The sequence below is a fragment of the Ornithorhynchus anatinus genome, chromosome 2, assembly GCF_004115215.2.
Source record: "Ornithorhynchus anatinus isolate Pmale09 chromosome 2, mOrnAna1.pri.v4, whole genome shotgun sequence".
Classification (NCBI taxonomy): Eukaryota; Metazoa; Chordata; class Mammalia; order Monotremata; family Ornithorhynchidae; genus Ornithorhynchus; species Ornithorhynchus anatinus.
In genome coordinates, this window is record NC_041729.1 from 150,094,388 (window position 1) to 150,113,513 (window position 19,126).

Below are 19,126 nucleotides of genomic sequence, written 5' to 3' on the forward strand. Positions count from 1 at the left end.
GCTAAACCGTTACTAGTGATTGATGTAATCACGCATTTGCACACGAGAGAAATCATGTTATAGTCCCACCTCCTCTTCAAGGTTTAGCTCCTCAGTAGAAAGGTGTATGTGGCACTCCTCGTACTTACTACAGTAAACAAAGGAAAATGTGTTCACTGACGAATGCAGACAGACGTTCAGCGTGATGTGCTTGGTTTGTTTCCTGTTTGGAATGAGATCAGGTTTCTTTTTGCTTATGGAGTCTTATATAGACAGTGGGGTATAAGAAACATCACTTGGAAAAAATTCTTAAAATCATTTTCATTTGTCAGACTAGATTGAATGTCCCCATTAGAGATTCTTCTCATGAGAGGAGTTGGTCAATCAGGGTGTAATATTGAGGTGCGCTCAAGGATCTCATATTTTAGAAGATCAGGTTGCCAGCACATATGAAATAATTTTCAAGCATTTTTCACTGTGTAGTACACTAGGGACACTACTATTGTTCTACATATGTTTCCCCATATCCAGAGGAGTTCCCTCACCTGTTCTCAGTGGGTAAAATGGGTAATTTGAATGCTCTTTTCCCCAGTAGAAACTCAACTACTCTATTGTAATTTCATTAGCATAGTTGCAGAAAATTATAGTAAGGACCCCTAGAGCTAAAATTGTTTTTCCATTTATAACTGACCTGCTTACACAGATTTTTTTAAAAGAGACTACAGAATGATTTCTAAATTTGGCAATTTATTTCCATAATGCCTTTCAACTAGAGCTTTTTAGTGAAAAGTGAGTGATGGGAATGATCAATGGAGCTACCTACCAGGGAGTTTTAATAGAAGACACTTTTTGTGCAATAGAAAAAGTTGCAAAGCAGCGTGGCTCAGTAGAAGGAGCATGGGCTGGGGAGTCAGAGGTCATGGCTTCAAATCCCGGTTCAGCTGCTTTCCAAGTGACTTTGGGTAAGTCACTTAACTTCTCTGTGCCTCAGTTACCTCACCTGGAAAATGGGGATGAAGACTGTGAGCCCCACGTAGGACAACCTGATCACCTTGTATCCTCCCCAGCACTTAGAATAGTACTTTGCACATAGTAAGCACTCAACAAATGCCATTATTATTATTATTGTTATTATCTGCTTCACCTCCCACTGGAAGGATCTAGTTTCAGGCTGAGTGACTTAGTGGAAAAAAATATGGGACTGAAAATTAGATCTTTTTTATGGCATTTCTTAAGCGCTTACTATGTGCCAGGCACTGTTCTAAACCCTGGGTAGATGCAACCTAATCAGGTTAGACACAGTCCTTGTCCCATATGGGGCTCACAGTCTTAATCCCCATTTTACAGATGAGGTAACGAAGTCACAGAGAAATGAAGTTCCTGGTTTAGTTCTAGTTTTCCACTGGCCTGCTGCGGGATCTTGAGTCACTTAACTCTTCTGTGACTCATATTCTCATCTGGAAAATGGGAATAAATTATCTCCTCTCCCTCCCTCTTGGACCGTGAACTCCAGGTAAGGCTGTGGCTGTTCAGATTAGCTTTTATCTACCCCAGCATTTATCACAGTGCCTTGTAACAAAGGAAGTAAGGGCTGGCTCTTGATCCCTTTGCATCATGTTAAGGGAATGGTCTTGAGCAAAACCAAGCCCCTCAGTTGTGTTACTAAAGATGATGAAAGATCTCTGGTCTTCTGCTCTCACACTTTCTCTCCCTCTTCTCCTCTGTAAATTAGATCAACAATGGTAAACCCTTATTCCTCAATGAAAATGATGAGAAGGTAACCCTGGGAAGTTGGGTTTGATCATCTATTTTGGAGTTTTTCAGCTATATGTCTTAGTTTGTGGTGTTAAATCTTTCTTTGAATTTACCTTCCAGTGTCCTTTTCATTGGTCTACAATAAAATATTGTTTGTTAGCAGGCATGATCAGCCCACATTTGTAGTTCTTCAATGTAACTTGGGCAAGTTCTCTTCTGGATTCTATATTAATTTGACTCCTCTTGAATGCTTTGGACACGGGCTTTCTTTGATACTTCTCACTCTAGAGATTAATCGATCAGTCAGTTAATCGAATTTGTAGAGCATCTGCTGGAAGCAGAGCACTTGGGAGAGTTCAGTTCAATAGAGTGGGTACACAGGATTCCTGTCCATAAGGAATTTACCATCAAGTGGACTTTCAGTATTTTAGCAGGTGCTTCCCTTCCCAGCGTAACCTAACCTTAAGAACTGCTTTTAGCAAGGCTGTGAACATGCAGACACGGCTACTTATCCCTGGTGGCGACAACCCCACTTTTTGACCAGAGGGATTTCAGGCACCTTCATCCCACTCCCCTGTTATTGTCATGGTAAGGCCCTCAGACAGTACCTAGATGTCAGGCAGGTACGGAGGCAGAGGAACATAAAGCTCTTTATGTCCTCCGTCCACCCTCTTCCCCCCGCCTCACCACATCCCATGACTTTAACTGTTAATGTGTAGACTTTCCAGCCAATCTGGAGACCTACCAGAGATTGCCATTCTCCAGAACTTTCGCAGGACATCAATCTAACCACGACATAGAGGGCTACTTTCAATGCCCCCCAGCTAGCCGAATAACATTGTATATTTTAGCTGTTTATTAGCTAACCCTGGGGCCTAATGAAGCAAAATACCCCACGAGTGATTCCCGTGGAGGTGAGAGTACTGTGCTCTGCCTCTTGGAATGTCTCCATCCCACCAGCAATAGAAGTCCTGTGAGCTTTGGCCACTTCCTTCCGGAACGGGCTAAAAGGACAGAAGAGGAAGCAGAAAGAATCGCTTAATTTTGGACACCGGAATACTCTATCTGAAGTGGCGGCCTGCTCCCAGCCCATTGGCAATCTGGGAGCACCATCATCCCAGGACAGTTAAGGACAGTAATAATAGGAGTAGGAGCATAATAACAGTGCTAGTTGTAGTAAGTAATGCATTATTGAGCATCCACATACTCATTACTAGTTATTATGGTATTTGTTAAGCACTTATAACGTGTCAACCGCTGGTCTAAGCACAGGAACTGGACACTGTTCTAGGTGCTTGTGAAGGGTGGAATAACAAAGTGACTCATTCCCTGCCCACCGAGAACTTACATTCTAATGTGATTGAAGGTAGAATGTGAAATGGCAGTGAGACAGGGGAAGAGATAAACGATGAGATTAATGCATGGAAACAAGAACCCGACTGGCTCTCTAACCAGTCTCTCTACCTGTATCTCTCTTTGATCTTGTCTCTTCTTTCAAGTTAGTCATTCAGGGAGTAAAGTGGAGAGACTCTGTAATGTTTCAAAACTTTTAGAGAATTATTATCATAGTATTATTATCATAGTATTATGTGCCAAGCACTGTTCCAAGTATTGGGGTAGATACAGGGTAATCAGGTTGTCGCACATGTAGCTCACACTTTTGATCCCCATTTAACAGATGAGGCAACTGAGGCGTAGAGAAGTTAAGTGACTTGCCCAAAGTCACAGAGCAGACAAGTGGCAGAGCTGGGATTAGAACCCATGTCCTCTGACTTCCAAGCCCAACATGGTCTTTCCACTAAGCCACGCTGCTTCTTGAGTTGAGTATCCACTGTGCATTATAATATGCTTACTAACCCCTATCCACGGTGGGTATATTTTTATCATCATCCTTTGGTGAATAATTCTTATTATGTATAAAAGGGAAGAGCACCAAGCACTGCAAACATCAACTACACAACAAAAGAATCTTTAAGTTTGCATAAAGTAGTTGGCAGTGTAGATCCTAGATTGGCTTTTTTTTTTCTTTTAATAGTATTTGTTAAACGCTTACAATGTTTCAGGCACTGTACTAACTCCTGGAATAAATACAAGATGATCAGGTTGGTCACAGACCCTGTAAGGTTCCCAGTCTTAATCCCCATTTCACAGATAAGGCAAATGAGGCACAGAGAAGTTAAGTGACTTGTCCAAGGTCACATAGCCAAAAAAGGGGCAGAGCCTGGATTAGAACCAGAACTCACAGGTAAATTTCACTATGTGCGGTGGCTTATTCTAACACAAAGAACAACTCTTTCCATGTATCATTAAATAATAATATTAATAATAATGTTGGTATTTGTTAAGCGCTTACTATGTGCAGAGCACTGTTCTAAGCGCTGGGGTAGGTACAGGGTAATCAGGTTGTCCCACGTGAGGCTCACAGTTAATCTCCATTTTACAGATGAGGTAACTGAGGCACAGAGAAGTTAAGTGACTTGCCCACAGTCGCACAGCTGACAAGTGGCAGAGCCGGGAGTCGAACTCATGACCTCTGACTCCGAAGCCCATGCTCTTTCCACTGAGCCATGCTGCTTCCCTTACATGTACTCTATTATGTATTTTTTGTATTATGTTTATAATTCCCTCTTTCCTGTGACTCATAAAGGGCAAGATTTCTCTTTCTTTAGTAGCTCTGAGAACTCAATATTCGAAGTGCAGTCATTTACAGCTGTGTCTCACCCTAGCTACAATTTTAAACTCAAAAGACAAAAATAGCAAACTCTATTTGTACTTCCCATCCAGCTGGGTCAATTTCTGTATTTATTAATGTTATCCACCTCTCTTTGAAATGGCAGCTTTAAAAACAATTATAAGGAAAGGCCAGTGTTTTGCCACACCAAAAAAAAAAGCTTTGGATGGTCTGAATCTGTGTCTTCTAGGCTTTGGGAAGCTATGTCAAGTAGTAACTTTATGCCATTCTTTGTCAATCTGCAGTTTCTTTATAGTGTTGTTGTAGCCTTCAAGCTGGTTATTTTTCCTCCTCTTTGTGGACTTTGGAAAACCCTAATTTTCACCTCCAAAAGAAATCAGCTAACTCCATCTCTGGAACCAATTAGTCCTGGTAATACCTCCTAATTACCAAAAATCATGAGACACTTTAACATAGAATATCAATCAACAGCTCAGTCAATCAGGGGTATTTGTTGAGCCCTTGTTCTGGGCACAGCATTGTACTAAGTGCTTGGGAGAATACAGTACAGTACAAATATGATAGACATGTTCCCTGCCCAAAATGAACACTAATAATAATTATTGCATTTGTTAAGCACTGTTCTAAGCACTGGGGAGGATACAAGGTGATCAGATTGTCCCACTTGGGACTCACAGTCTTAATCCCCATTTTCCAGATGAGGTAACTGAGGCACAGAGAAGTTAAGTGACTTGCCCCAAGTCACACAGCTGACAAGTGGCTGAACCGGGATTTGAACCCATGACCTCTGACTCCCAAGCCCATGTTCTTTCCACTGAGCCACGCTACTTCTCTAGTAGATAATATTGTCTGTCCCAGTCCAGAATGGGAGATGTCAGTGTGGTGAAGTCCCTCTCCACCGACTAAATGTGCCCAAACCAACTTCGCCTACCAATAATAGTGGTATTTGTTAAGCGCTTAGTATATGCCAGGCACTGTTCTAGGCAACCTCCTCATCTTGCAAGGGCTTTTTTTTTTATACTCTGCACAGCTGGGAAGCTGATTAAAAAAAAAGTATAAAAGGCAGCACGGATTAAATGGAGTCAAGAATTTAGGCAGAAAGCACTTTGGAGTAACCAGAGGTTGTTCAATGCCAAATATGCAAAGCCCAATTTCTTCACGGTCAGCTTTTCTGGAATTTCCATCCCCAGTGACCTTCATCTTTAATAGGTATTAGTTTTAAGTATTACTTGTGAGTTTTCAAAAAGGTTTCCAAAGGGCAAGGTAGCTAAACGTTACCGGTTAACAACAATTGTGAGAAGCAGAGTATCCTAGCGGAAAGAGCACAAGCTTGGGAGATAGCATCAGAGGACCTGAGTTCTAATCCCAGTCTACCATTTTGCTGTGTGACCTTGGGCGATTCATTTCACTTCTCTGTGCCTCATCTGTAAAACAAATAAGCGCACATAAAACTGTGAGTCCTATGTGGGACAGGGACTCTGCCAACCCAATTATCTTATATCTACCCAAACATTTAGTATAGTGTCTGAAAAATAGTAAAGGCTTAAATACCGTAAAAAACAGAACAGGTCCATATTTAAATCGGTCAATAGTACTTACTGAGTGCTTACTGTGTGCACTGTATTAAGGGCTTCAAAATACAACGTAATGGGATTTTAGATACAATCCTTCCCCACAAGGAAATACCAGTCTACCGGGATAACAGATGTTAAAATAAATTGCACATAGGGGAAAGTGTAGAGTACAAGGAAATATACGTAAATAATAATGTTGGTATTTGTTAAGCGCTTACTATGTGCAGAGCACTGTTCTAAGTGCTGGGGTAGATATAGGGTCATTAGGTTGTCCCACGTGGGGCTCACAGTCTTCATCCCCAATGCTGTGGAGCTCTGAGTTGAATATCGAGTCCTTAAGGGCAACTCAACGGAGTACATAGTCAATGCAGAGGGAGTTGGGGTTGTTGTTGTCATTTTATGCTGTCGAGTCGTGTCCGACCCATAGCGACGCTATAGACACATCTCTCCCAGAATGCCCCACTTCCAATCTGCAATCATTCTGGTAGCATATTAGGGCATAGTCAGAGAGGGCTTCTTGGAGGAGCTGTGATATTAGGAGGGTTTTGAAGGTAGGGAGAGTGATCGACAATCAGGTGCAAAGTGGGAGGCAGGTCCAGGACAGAGGGAGGAAATGGGCAAACGATCGGCAGTGTGATAGATGAGATGATGGTACAGAAAATAGATTGGCTTTAGAGGAGCGAGATAAGCGAGGAGTGGTAGGAGGGAGAGAATTATTAAATGTTGATGGTAAGGAGTTTCTGTTTCATGCAAAGAAACAGAAACCTTAGATGGTTTTGAGGTGTGGGGATATATAGACTGTTTTGCAGAGAGATGATAAAGACAGCAGAAGGAATTATGGACCGGAGAAGGGAGGGACAGGCGGCAGGGAGGTCAGTAAGGAGCCTGTTGCAGTATTCAAGGCAGGATCTGATAGGTGCTTGGAATTAGCAGGGTAGAAGTTTGGGGGCAGAAGGAAGAAAGGATTATAGAGATGTGAAGGTAGAACCTACATAATTTGGTGACAGATTGACTGCTAAGGAAAATGAGACAAATTCTAGCACCAATATTATAGGCTTGTGAGGCAGGGAGGGTGGTGGTGTTTTCTACAGTGACTGGAAAGTACAGGGTATGAGTGGGAAGATGAGGAGTTCTATTCTGGACATGTTAAGATTGAGGTTCTGTTCCCGAATTGTACATTCCAAGCGCTTAGTACAGTCCTCTGCACATAGTAAGCACTCAATAAATACTATTGAATGAATGAATGATGGGACTTCTGAGTAGAGGTATCCTAAAGGCAAGAGAAAATGCAAGACTGCGGAGAAGAGAGGTACTTGGGAATCACCCTCAAAGAAATGTTAGTTGAAGCCATCACAGCGAATGAGTTCTCTAAAGGAGTGGGTGTAGATGGAAAATAGAAGATTTGACAATTATTCTGTGTTAGTGAATGCCACTGATGTTAAGAAATATTTTGGCTCTAAAGTACTAAAATTCTCCAAATGTAGTAATTTTCACGTGACACTGTTGTTGCTGAAAAGATGACATGGGGCAGTCAAATAAATTAAAGATGACATGGGGCAGTCAAACATGGGAAGCAGCGTGGCTCAGTGGAAAGAGCCTGGGCTCTGGAGTCAGAGGTAATGGGTTCGACTTCCGGCTCTGCCACTTGTCATCTGTGTGACTGCGGGCAAGTCACTCAACTTCTCTGTGCCCCAGTTACCTCATCTGTAAAATTGGGATTAACTGTGAGCCTCATGTGGGACAACCTGATGACCCTGTATCTACCCCAGCGCTTAGAACAGTGCTGTGCACATAGTAAGCGCTTAACAAATACCAACATTATTATTATTAAATTAGAAAGCAAAGGATACTTTTGAGGGTCAGGGTAGGTGAAATGACCCTTCATGTTTAGTAAGTTTCTCCAGGAATTGCCTGTCCTTTGTGTGGAATTTAGACTATCTCCTAGAACATCTTTACAAATTCGACTTCCCGGACTAAGCTGTTGATGAAAACACCCGAACCTAACATTACAACTTTTACTATATCCTGGTGGTACTAGCCAGCCCGTCAGTGGACAGGGATTGTCTCTAGCTGTTGCCGAATTGTACATTCCAAGCGCTTAGTACAGTGCTCTGCACATAGTAAGTGCTCAATAAATACTATTAAATGAATGAATGAATTCAGTAATTGCCTCCTAGGTAGGATATGAATGATCAATGAATGAATGAATGTGCCTCTGTGTTTGACAATGGATTGGTTGAATGTGCATTGTATCTGGAAGTAATTGTTCTTTTCCATATGGTACTGGGAAACATTAAGTAGCACATTTTCAAAAATATTTTTCATTATTTTCCATATATTCTTCATATCGCTCTGAAGAAGAACTATACTATGATGCTGAGGGAGAAATGAGCAGTTGTAACAGTTGTCCAGAAAAGATGCCAGTCATGTGAATGGCTTAAAACCAAATGCCCAAATTATGAAGAAGGAACTGAGTTGGGATGGATTAGATAATCTTATTTGGTCTTTTCCATTTCATTTTCTGTAATAAGATGTCACCAGGACCATATAACATTTGTGAGGCTTACAGTAGTCCTGGATCATTAACAGATTCATTTTAGTGTAAATATAGGCACACAGTTGTTTTTTAAATTAATGAGAGGTTTTTTTGGTGGAGTTCTTAAAAAAACCCTTAAAATAACTGAAGCAATAACTGTTGCTTCTGGTATTATTATCATTATTATTATTGTTGTTTTTGTTGTTATATGTTAAGTGCTTACTATGTGTCCAGCATTATTCTAAGATTTGGGGTAGATGCAAGTTAATCAGGCCAACACAATCCCTGTCTCACTAGGCCTCATAGTCTAAGGAGGGTGGAAAAAGGTCTTTAAACCCCATTTTACAGCTGCAGAAACTGAGGCACAGAGAAATAAATGATTTGTCCAAGGTCACAGAGCAAGCAATTGGCAGAGCCGGCGTTAGAACACATGTCCTCTAATTCCCAGACTTATGCCCATTCCACTAGCCCATGATGCTTCTCATCTATTACCTTGGAAGCTGGTAGAGTATTGTCCTAGTTGTTATATGATCTGCCAAATTATTGTTTTACAGCATATACAAGAAATACTATTAAACCATGTATGACGATGGGATTGTCCAAATAGAGCGATTTTGTATTCCATAATAAGATTCATAAATTGTACCTCATTGGTTTGAAACTGGCCTCTCATTTTCTGACCCCATGATTGACCACTCAGTCAATCCATTTATTGATCATTTACTGTGTGCAGAGCGCTGTACTAAGTGCTTGGGAGAGTATACTATAAGATAGTTGGCAGACAAGTTCACTGCCCACAAGAAGCTTATATTATTTAATACAAAACTGAAATGGCCTTTAATTATTCTATTCAAGTCAGTCAAAATGTCTCCAAGAGACAGGTAAACATGGCAGCATTATATTGGGGTGAGAGAGTATTGCAAATACTAGTAAAATTGAAATTCAGTTAGATTATAAAGTGTTAAAAAAGAGTCCAGAAGAGGGGATGGCTTGAGTGATTTTGTAATTTTGAAGACAATACAGGTTGTGGCTAAAAGAGAGCTGCCCCTTAAACCCAAAGGACCATGACATATTTGATAGTCTAGTTCAAAAAAGGTTCTGGGTCAGCGATCTAGTTTGATCCAGGAGAAAATTACTTTGGGGCTTTCCCATCCCACATAGATTGAATGCCAGATAACAGGCCCCCTGTGGTTGCCGGTGTAGATCTAGGAACACGGTTCCCGGAAGAAGTGGACTTGACTCTTTCTTGGCCCGCTCCGGGAGAAAAATCTCCACTCCCTTGGGTGAGAAGACAATAAAGTTGACCACATACATTAGATCAACTGCTGCAGGTTCAAGTCACCCTCTCTGGTAGACGGCCACCCTCTGAAATGTGAATGTAATTTCCAGCCGCTTCAGAACCTTGTGGAATTTTAGATTCTATAATGAGGAAATCACCCCCTGTCAGAATTGCATCATTTTTCTCTGTTTTGTCTCTCTGTGCCAGTTGACTCATTTTCTTAAATGAATACTGCCACTGGAGCGTGTCCAGCAGGAGTGTCTCACCTGTAGAAGTGTAATGGAAGTGGCAGCAATGGATTGGCTCAGGGCAAATACCAAAGCACGTAGTCGCCGAGTTTCGTTTGCTAAATATCGTCTGGGCCGTATCGGTGAACCCTGTGCCTCCAGCGTCACCTCATCAGAATGTTTTCTGTCCTGTGACTAGTGGCTTCCAATGTACTCATCCATCTTCTTGTCCCATTACATTTTCTCTGACTGATGTTCCCCTCCCATTAAAATTGATGGGAAAGAACAAAGAGAAGAAAAATGTCCTCTTCAATTGATTATTCCTCCGAAAGAGCAAATGAGGCTCCGCTGGCATTTTCAGTGGATTTAACGGCTATTTCTATTTATTAAGTATATTCATTGGCTAGTGTATTCATTCTCATTAGGACCCATTGCCATCCTGTTCCTAATGCCGTTACGTTTAACGTGTCTTGGGGCAGGCGATCTCCCGAAATTTCCTTTGTTTTTAGGGTTAACTCGGCAACTGGAGCAGAGATGATCTTGGTCTGGTGCCATCTTTCGACCCAATTAGGTTTGACTCTTTTCATCTCCATTTTTTATTTTCCGGCTATGCCACTTTAACGGCTCATTTTGTTTTGTGCGCTGGCTGACAATTAAGCTGACCACTCCTGGAATCCCACTGCCAAAAGCCATAGTGATTCTGGAAGGCCCAGCTTCCCTAGGTTTTTCTTGGATCCGCAGCATGTTATCTTTGTGCTCAACAAATGACAGAACAGCAAGACATTTCCGTAATATCCATGAAACATTTGTTTAATTACGTTATTTAATGTTTTAGAAAAAACCCGCCCAATGGCACTTAGCGGCCTCTGGCCTTGGAGTACTTTCTCCTGATGGTGCAGTATTTGGGTTAGGAAGAACAAATGTTCTGGATTGGTTTCCTAAGACAAACATGAGATTTGTGTTTTTAAACAGACTGTTTATATGCGGAGGATGACAGTGATAAGACTGGTTTAAAAAGAAATTAAATTAAATTGGAGAAATAGAATCCTCAGTAAATAGGCCATGGACTGAATTCAGGTGTGCTGCTTTGTGTGGGACTACAGTGCTTAAAGGATTAGGCATCAAGTTCCAGGTGCAATATCAAGTGTTTTAAGAGCTATGGAAGAGTCCTTTTCTAGACGTAATTTCTGTGATGAGATGATTCTTTTGAGCCTGATGGGTTGATCTTATTTTTACCCTTGTGTTCTGTTTAGGGTTTCTTTTCACTCACTCATTTGCCTGCCCTCTACGTGGAGTATCCATTCCGTAAGCAGTGTCAACATTTAGGAATCATAGGCTGGAGGAAGTTAGATTTAGCAATCAATCATATTTATTGAGTGCTTACTGTGTGCAGAGCACTGTATTAAACGGTTGGGAGAGTACAATAATAATGTTGATATTTGTTAAGCGCTTACTATGTGCCGAGCACTGTTCTAAGCGCTGGGGGAGATACAGGGTAATCAGATTGTCCCACGTGAGGCTCACACACTTTTAATCCCCATTTTACAGATGAGGGAACTGAGGCACAGAGAAGTGAAGTGACTTGACCACAGTTAGACAGCTAAGTGACAGAGCCGGGAGTCGAACTCATGACCTCTGACTCCAAAGCCCAGGCTCTTTCCACTGAGCCACGCTGCTTCTCCAATGTAACAGAGTGGGTAGACATTACCCCTGCCCACAAGGGATAGCTAAAACAAAGGACCTTATAAACTGAAGCGTAAACCATTTTTCATAATAGCATCAAAGCTTATTTATTAGGTAGTCTCCTGGGTGTTATCCAAAAGAGACGATCATGAAATTTACAGTTCTTCCAAATTCTAAATTGGCATCGGAAGAATTGGATTACCAGCGAGGGAATCAGGACAATTGTCCTGTGGCCGCAATCTACAGCAGACGGTGAGGTAGGGGACCACCAGGGTAGCCAGATGCTGGATTCCATCTCCTTCCTGCTTCCCAGTAGTAATGACATTTATTAAGAGCTTACCATGTGCGGTCAGCGGCTCACAGAAGCGCAACATCTAAGGACGGCAGGGAAGGGGGAGGAAAGGCCAACCATCATGTGGGACATTACGAATCTGTTGACGTTTCACCTTTGAATCTTCACTCGTGACCTGGCATGGTGGTAATTTCCTTTGACCTCCTAGGTGTTAGTACTCTGATCCATTAGATCGTTGGAATTTTAGATCTGTGGATGGGCAGGCTGCTTTGAAAAATGAATCAGTCGAGTTTGTGAAAGTTTAATGGTTGATTCAGGTTCCACTGGAAAGATCTGTAGTTGAAGTGTAATTTTTCCCAGCACTAGAAAACTATGACTATACTGTGAATATAGGGAAGCAGCTGGTCTAGTAGAAAGAGAACGGGCGTGGGAGTCAGTGGACATGGATTCTAATCCTGGTTCCCGCATTTGTCTGCTGTGTGACCTTGGGCAAGTGACTTTACTTCTCTGTTCCTCACTTACCTCATCTGTAAAATGGGGACTAATACTGTGAGCCTGATGTGGGAAAGGGACTCTGTCCAATCTGATGACCTCATATGTAAACACCTGAATACGATGATCATTAAGAGCTACCATGTATAAGCTGCAAGAATACAATTACAGAGATGCATGTCAAAGTTCATTTCCTTAGGACTTGAAAGGCCCTTTCCATCATCACAATTTCCTATGTGTTGAACACTCACAAAGCGATAGTGAGGGTATAAAGCCAATCAGAATATGCACTGTCAATCACTCTTTTGTATTTGATTGTTTTCTAAACAGTTGAAACTGACCTAGGAAATTCTGTCTCCACTGATTTTTTTTTTTTTTTTGGTCTCCCATAGGAAAAACAAGAGTGGGAAAGATGGAAGAGTTAACAAAACTGCCCATGAAATTTTGGGATAGTCCCTATAGAAAAGTAAAGCAGTCATGTCTTGCAAAAAAAAAATCACCTACAAAACATAAATTCAAAAAATGCAGTTGTGCTCTAGTCCTAAATTTGGTCTCAGAGAATGTAAAAATCCATAGAGAATATATGAGATTTCACTTGATGCAGATAGAGGAAGAATGGGAAAATATGTTTGTTTCAGAATTAACATACTCAATAAAAATAGAAATTATGCCAAGAAAGTATTCAGGGATACAGGAAAAAATTAAGATGGTAGAATTTCCAGCATTATCAGTTTATATTTGGAGAAACAATCTCATCTATTGCTACACTCTCTCCTTTTTTGCCTTTCAAGTGTCCTCAAAATGGAATCTCTAATTTCTCACTTCCCTGATAATCTGGTTAATAGATGAATTATGTGATGCCCATCATGGGTTTCCATATGAACATAAAAAGTATGTTCCATGTCAGAAGGTGGAAGGGTCAAACTCTTTCCCCTTTTAAAATAGTGTATGAGGTAATAATGTGTTAAAGGTTAAAGAAAAGACCATCTTTTGTGTGTACTTCGAACCCAAAGAGCATATACGGAGAACAGTTCATTTTGATAAAAGTAATTCAGCTCATTATGACATACGTTTATCCACCACAAGTGAGTAAATTGTGCAGATATTCCTAGGATTCTTGGATTCAGCAGTGTGTAAATTTCACTTTACAAAATAATGTGTCTTTCAAAATTAGCATATTTCATGGTACAGAGGGCAGGTTCCTGTGTTGGTGTGAGATGCTTTGTAAGATATTTCAAGTAGGATTACTACAGTTACTGCCATCACTAGTTATTCCAGTGAGATGAATTTTATTGTTCCTACTTAAAAAGGGAAACTTAGGTTTTCTCCTCTTAATACTAATAATGTGTGGTATTCATTAAGCACTTACTATGGGCCAGGCACTGTACTAAGCTTTGGGGTAGATACATGCAAATCAGATTGGACCAGTCCCCTGTCCCACATGGGGTTCACAGTCTTAATCCCTGTTTTTACAGATGAGGTAACTGAGGCACAGAGAAACGAAGTGATTTGCCCAAGGTCAAACAGCAGACAAGTGGTAGAGCTGGGATTAGAACTCTGGTCCTTCTGACTCCCTGACCCTTGGTCTATCCACTAGGCCAGGCTGCTTCTCTTACGGGCAGGAGGGCGTCAACAATGTGATCTCACAGAAAGTTAGGAACGACCACCCTCTGTCCAAATTCTGACTCCTCCCTAGGTACAGAGAGTGTCTGAGCTATAGCCAATAGAGGAACTGTGTTCACTCTCCAAAAAAGGCTTCATAAAAATTTCCTTGCCTGTGAAAAAAGGCTAGTCTACTTTTAAGACCTGGGAGAGATTAAGAATCCTGTATTTCACCTCATATTTCATACACTGTCTGCCAAATAGCTTTTGGGGGTACCTGAACTCTAAATACATTTCCTTGCTCTCTTATTAATTCTCTAGTAGGCTTTAATAGTTGATTTGTCTAGGGGGGGAATTAAATAATAGGCAGTCTTCAGTACATCATGGGAATAGAATCCAGGTCTTCTAATACCTAATCAAAAACTCTGACTATTAAGCCACACACCTCAATGCTCCTAGACAGTAAATCTAAAATAAAAGGAACATTTCAGTGGACTCCCATGGTGAAAGGGAAAGTTTTAATAGGGCTATAGAAAATACTCATCATCCATTAAATGTGTGGTAACAGCTGAGCTCCGTGAAAAGTCCTTGGGCTTGTTTTCCTCATTATCTCAATTAGGCTCTTTGTTCTTTTACTTCTCCCTATATATTTCACCCTTTCTGTTTGTGCATTATTTTTCTCTCTCTTAGATTATCTTCCACATCACCATTCTGAACAGTAGTTATTGAGAGTTTTCAGGAGGTAGAGCAGGTTTGGAAATACACAAAAGAAATAAATCATGATTTCTGTCCTCAAGGAGCTCATTTTCTAATGGAGGAGTGGTTTTCTTTTGGGTTTTTTTCATAATTCTCCCTCCGTATTTGTTCCACCTCTCCCATTTCCTCAGTTTTCTATCTTTTCCTTTAAATACACCCTCCTTCTATTCATTCTGTCACACACCAAGTCCCCTGAAGCTTGTTTATGTCAGCTGCTCTAAGACACACAGATTTCCACCCACATGTTTACGTGTAAGGTTCACACATTTACACAGGCACCTTTTTCCCAAAGTAGAATGACTAGATGGTAAGCTCCTTGAAGGCAGGGGTCAGGTCTACCAACTTATTGTATTGTACTCTCCCAAGTGCTCAGTACAGTGCTTTGCATGCAGTAAACAGTAAGTATCATTCACTGATTGTCTGGTGGAAGAGGCATCAAAGGTTTCAGGAATTTGAGGAACCACCTGGCATTATGGACATAAAATAGGATCAATAGCAGGGAATTGAAGCTTCCCTAAAGTTCATCATTTTTTGTTGTTGTTGTTGTAGTTTTTATGGTGTCTGTTAAGCATTTACTATATGCCAGGCACTGTATTAAATCCTGGGGTGAGTACAAGCAAATTGGGTTGGACACAATCCCTGTCCTACATGAGACTCATCTCATTCCCCATTTTATAGAGAAAAGTGCTTGGCACATAGTAAGCACTTAACATATACCATCATCATCATCATTATCATTATTATGAGGGAACAGAGAAGTGAAGTGACTTCCCCGAGGTCACGCATCAGACAAGAGGTGGAGTCAGGATTAGGATCCAGGGCCATCTAACTCCTAGGCCAAGGCCCTATCCACTAAGCCAATCAAGTTGAACACAGCCCATGTCCCACATGGAGCTCACAAGCTTAATCCCAATTTTACAGATAAGGTGCCCGAGGCACAGAGAAGTTGTATGACTTGCCCAAGGTCACACATCAGACAAGTGGCGGAGGCAGGATTAGAACCCAGATCCTTCTGACTCGCAAGCCCATGCTCTTTTCATTGGGCCACACTGCTTCACTATACGCCACCACAGGAGCAACCTGCCTCTCTGCCTCCAATGAGTACCTAGTTATCACAGGTAGTAGGGTTTGTGTTTAAATGTATCTGTGAGCTGTTTCTCCTGGATTTAATTTTCTTCCTAATTGTCTCCTCCTGGTCCTAACCACAGGTGTAGCCACCCTCTACCCTCTCTTGTCATCTTCAACAGCTTTTACTTCTCACTCCTCTCTGTTGCCTCAAGTCTCATGGTTTACTATCTATTAATCTTCATCTGGGTTTTGCAGGCACTTCCACAACTGCCCCAGCATCTGCAGATCTACCATTCACCCTTTCATTCAATCAATCGTATTTATTAAGCACTTACTGTGTGCAGAGCACTATACTAAACGTCTGGGAAAGTACTATACAACAGTAAACAGTGACATTCCCTGCCCACAATGACCTCACAGTCCAAAGGTGGGAAGACAGACTTCAGTACAAATAAATGAAATTACAGATATATACATAATTGCTGTGGAGTTGGGAATGGGGGTGGGGAAGAGCAAAGGGAGCAAGTCAGGACAATGCAGAAGGGAGTGGGAGATGAGAAAAAGTGGGGCTTCGTCTGGGTTCCTGCTCACTTTAACTTCAAATTCCACTTACCTCTCATGAGTACTCGGTATTTATCAAATCAGCCATTCAGTGGTATTTATTGGGTGGATAATCTGTGCAGACCACTAGTCTACACACTCAGCAGAGTTATTGTTGTCTTATGCTGTCGAGCCGTGTCCGACCCATAGTGACACCACGGACACATCTCTCCCAGAGCACCCCATCTCCATCTGCATTCGTTCTGGTAGTGGATCCATAGAGTTTTCTTGGTAAAAATGCAGAAGTGGTTTACCATTGCCTCCTTCCACGCAGTAATCCTGAATCTCCGCCCTCGACTCTCTCCCATGATGCTGCTACCCAGCACAGGTGAGTTTTGACTAGTAACAGATTGCTTTCCACTCGCTAGCCACTGGCCAAGCTAGGAATGGAATGGACAGGCCTCTGCTTGACTCCCCCTCCCATAGTCGAGACTGGTAGAGTACTGGAAACTCTCCAGGTGCGACCCCCAAGTGGTGCTTGGGACTGTGCAATAGAGTCAATAGACGATCTCTGCCTTCACAACATTTCCATTTTTCAATGGAGACAGGCATAAGTTACAGCTGGGGAAAGCAACCGAGTATTAAAGATATGTAGGTAAAGGTGAGGGAATGGAGGGTGGGAAAGGAAACTAAATTCTTAGGGGTAACAGACTACATGGGTGAGTCAGTAGGGAAGGTGAATAGGATGGTGAGGTGGAAGATTAGTTAGGGGAGCCATCCTGAAGGAGATGTGAGTTATTAGGGCTTTGAAGATGGGGAGAATAGTGGTCTGTTCAATGTGTTATAGGAGTTATAGGGAGGAGGAGGGTGTGAGGGTCAATGGGGAGAAAGACATGGGCAAGACCCAGGGAGCAGGTTATGAGTGAAAGGAGTGAAGCTTGTAGGCAGGCCTGAAGAGTGAGAAGAGTGAGGGTAACAATGGAGAGAGAGTTGAGCAAGCGCATTAGAGCCAGTGGTGAGAAATTTCAATAAATACAGTTATTACTACTACTTTCAACCAATCTGTGGAATTTATTGTGCTTGGGAGAACACAAATTGAAAAGGTTAATAGACATGATCCCTGCCCACAAAGAGTTTACAGTTTTGAGAGGGAAACTGATATTAAAATGAATTCAGATAGGAGAAATGCTCGAATATGAGGATATAGAGACCTATTATCTTTTAACACCCTCGAGTTTTCTAAAGTATTCATTCCCCATTTGGTCTCTATACACCAACTACCTTCTCTTTAAGCACAAATTGACACCCTCCATACTTCCCTCTCTACTGAACTCAACTCCCTTGCTCCCCTGTCCCTTTGCCAATCTTGTATCACTAACCTACAACCCTAAATCACTTCTACAGTAAGTTTCCTCCAGTCTTCATTTATTCATTCAGTCATCTTTACTGAGCACTTACTGTGCACGGACCACTGTTCTGAGTGTTTGGTAGGGTACAATATAACAATAAACAGACAGATTTCCTGCCCACAACAAAATTGGTATGAGCTACGGAGTGCTGCTGGCAGAAATCCAGACATCTGGCTGTCACAAGTCAATCTCAATTCATCCTTTCCTGCTTTAAATCTACCCTCTCTTATGGCTTGATGACAATATTTCTCCATCCTCAATGACTCCTATACCCAGCTAATTCATTCATTCTATTGTATTTATTGAGCGCTTACTGTATGCAGAGCACCGTATTAAGTGCTTGGAGAGTACAATTTGGCAACGGAGACAATCTCTACCCAACAACGGGCTCACAGACTGTGAGCCTATGAGGGGGAGACAGACGACAAAACAAAACAAGTACACAGGCAGTTGTTCTAGATACTTAACTTCCTCCTCAAATCTGATATCTCCCCAATTCCCCCATCTCTCTCTCTTAATGACCTGGCTACAAACTTTATTAATTAAATTGAAATTATCAAACATAATCTTCCTAAAATATCCCCCGCTCCTTTACAGTCCCTTCCTTCTCAAGTGCTCTCTTTTACTCTCCCATCTTTGCCAGTATTATCGCAAGAGGACATTTCTCAAATCGTCTCAAAATCTCTCTCCCACCTACGCCTGTGACTCCATGCCTTCACAATTTATCAAAAATCGACCCTCTCCCTTCTTCCCTCCCTGACAGCCACTTCCAACCATTCACTTCCCAGTGCTTCTTCACCACTGCTTTCAAATAGGCTCATTTTTCCCTGTCCTACAAAATCTTCCCTTGGATCTACAACTCCTTGCATTTATCACTCCATAACCCTCCTACCATTCCTCATTAACCCCCTTGAGCGAGTTGTCTTCACCCACTGCCTCCACTTCCTCTCCTCCAGCTCTCTCCTTGATTAGACTGTAAGCCCATCAAACGGCAGGGACCGTCTCTATCTGTTGCTGACTTGTTCATTCCAAGCGCTTAGTAATAATAATGTTGGTATTTGTTAAGCGCTTACTGTGTGCAGAGCACTTTTCTAAGCGCTGGGGTAGATACAGGGTGATCAGATTGTCCCACGTGGGGCTCACAGTTTTAATCCCCATTTTACAGATGAGGGAACTGAGGCTCAGAGAAGTTAAGTGACTTGCCCACAGTCACACAGCTGACAAGTGGCAGAGCTGGGATTC

The 19,126-nt window shown here is 41.8% G+C and overlaps 1 protein-coding gene and 1 non-coding gene across 2 annotated transcripts in view; one reads left to right on the forward strand and one right to left on the reverse strand.

Annotated features, from left to right (window-relative positions):
* PDZRN4 (PDZ domain containing ring finger 4) overlaps positions 1-19,126 on the forward strand; it is a 450,660-nt gene that overhangs the window by 272,904 nt on the left and 158,630 nt on the right.
* LOC114809329 lies at positions 16,874-17,012 on the reverse strand. Its single transcript, XR_003757116.1, has one exon. It is a non-coding gene; the product is annotated as a small nucleolar RNA SNORA7 (small nucleolar RNA).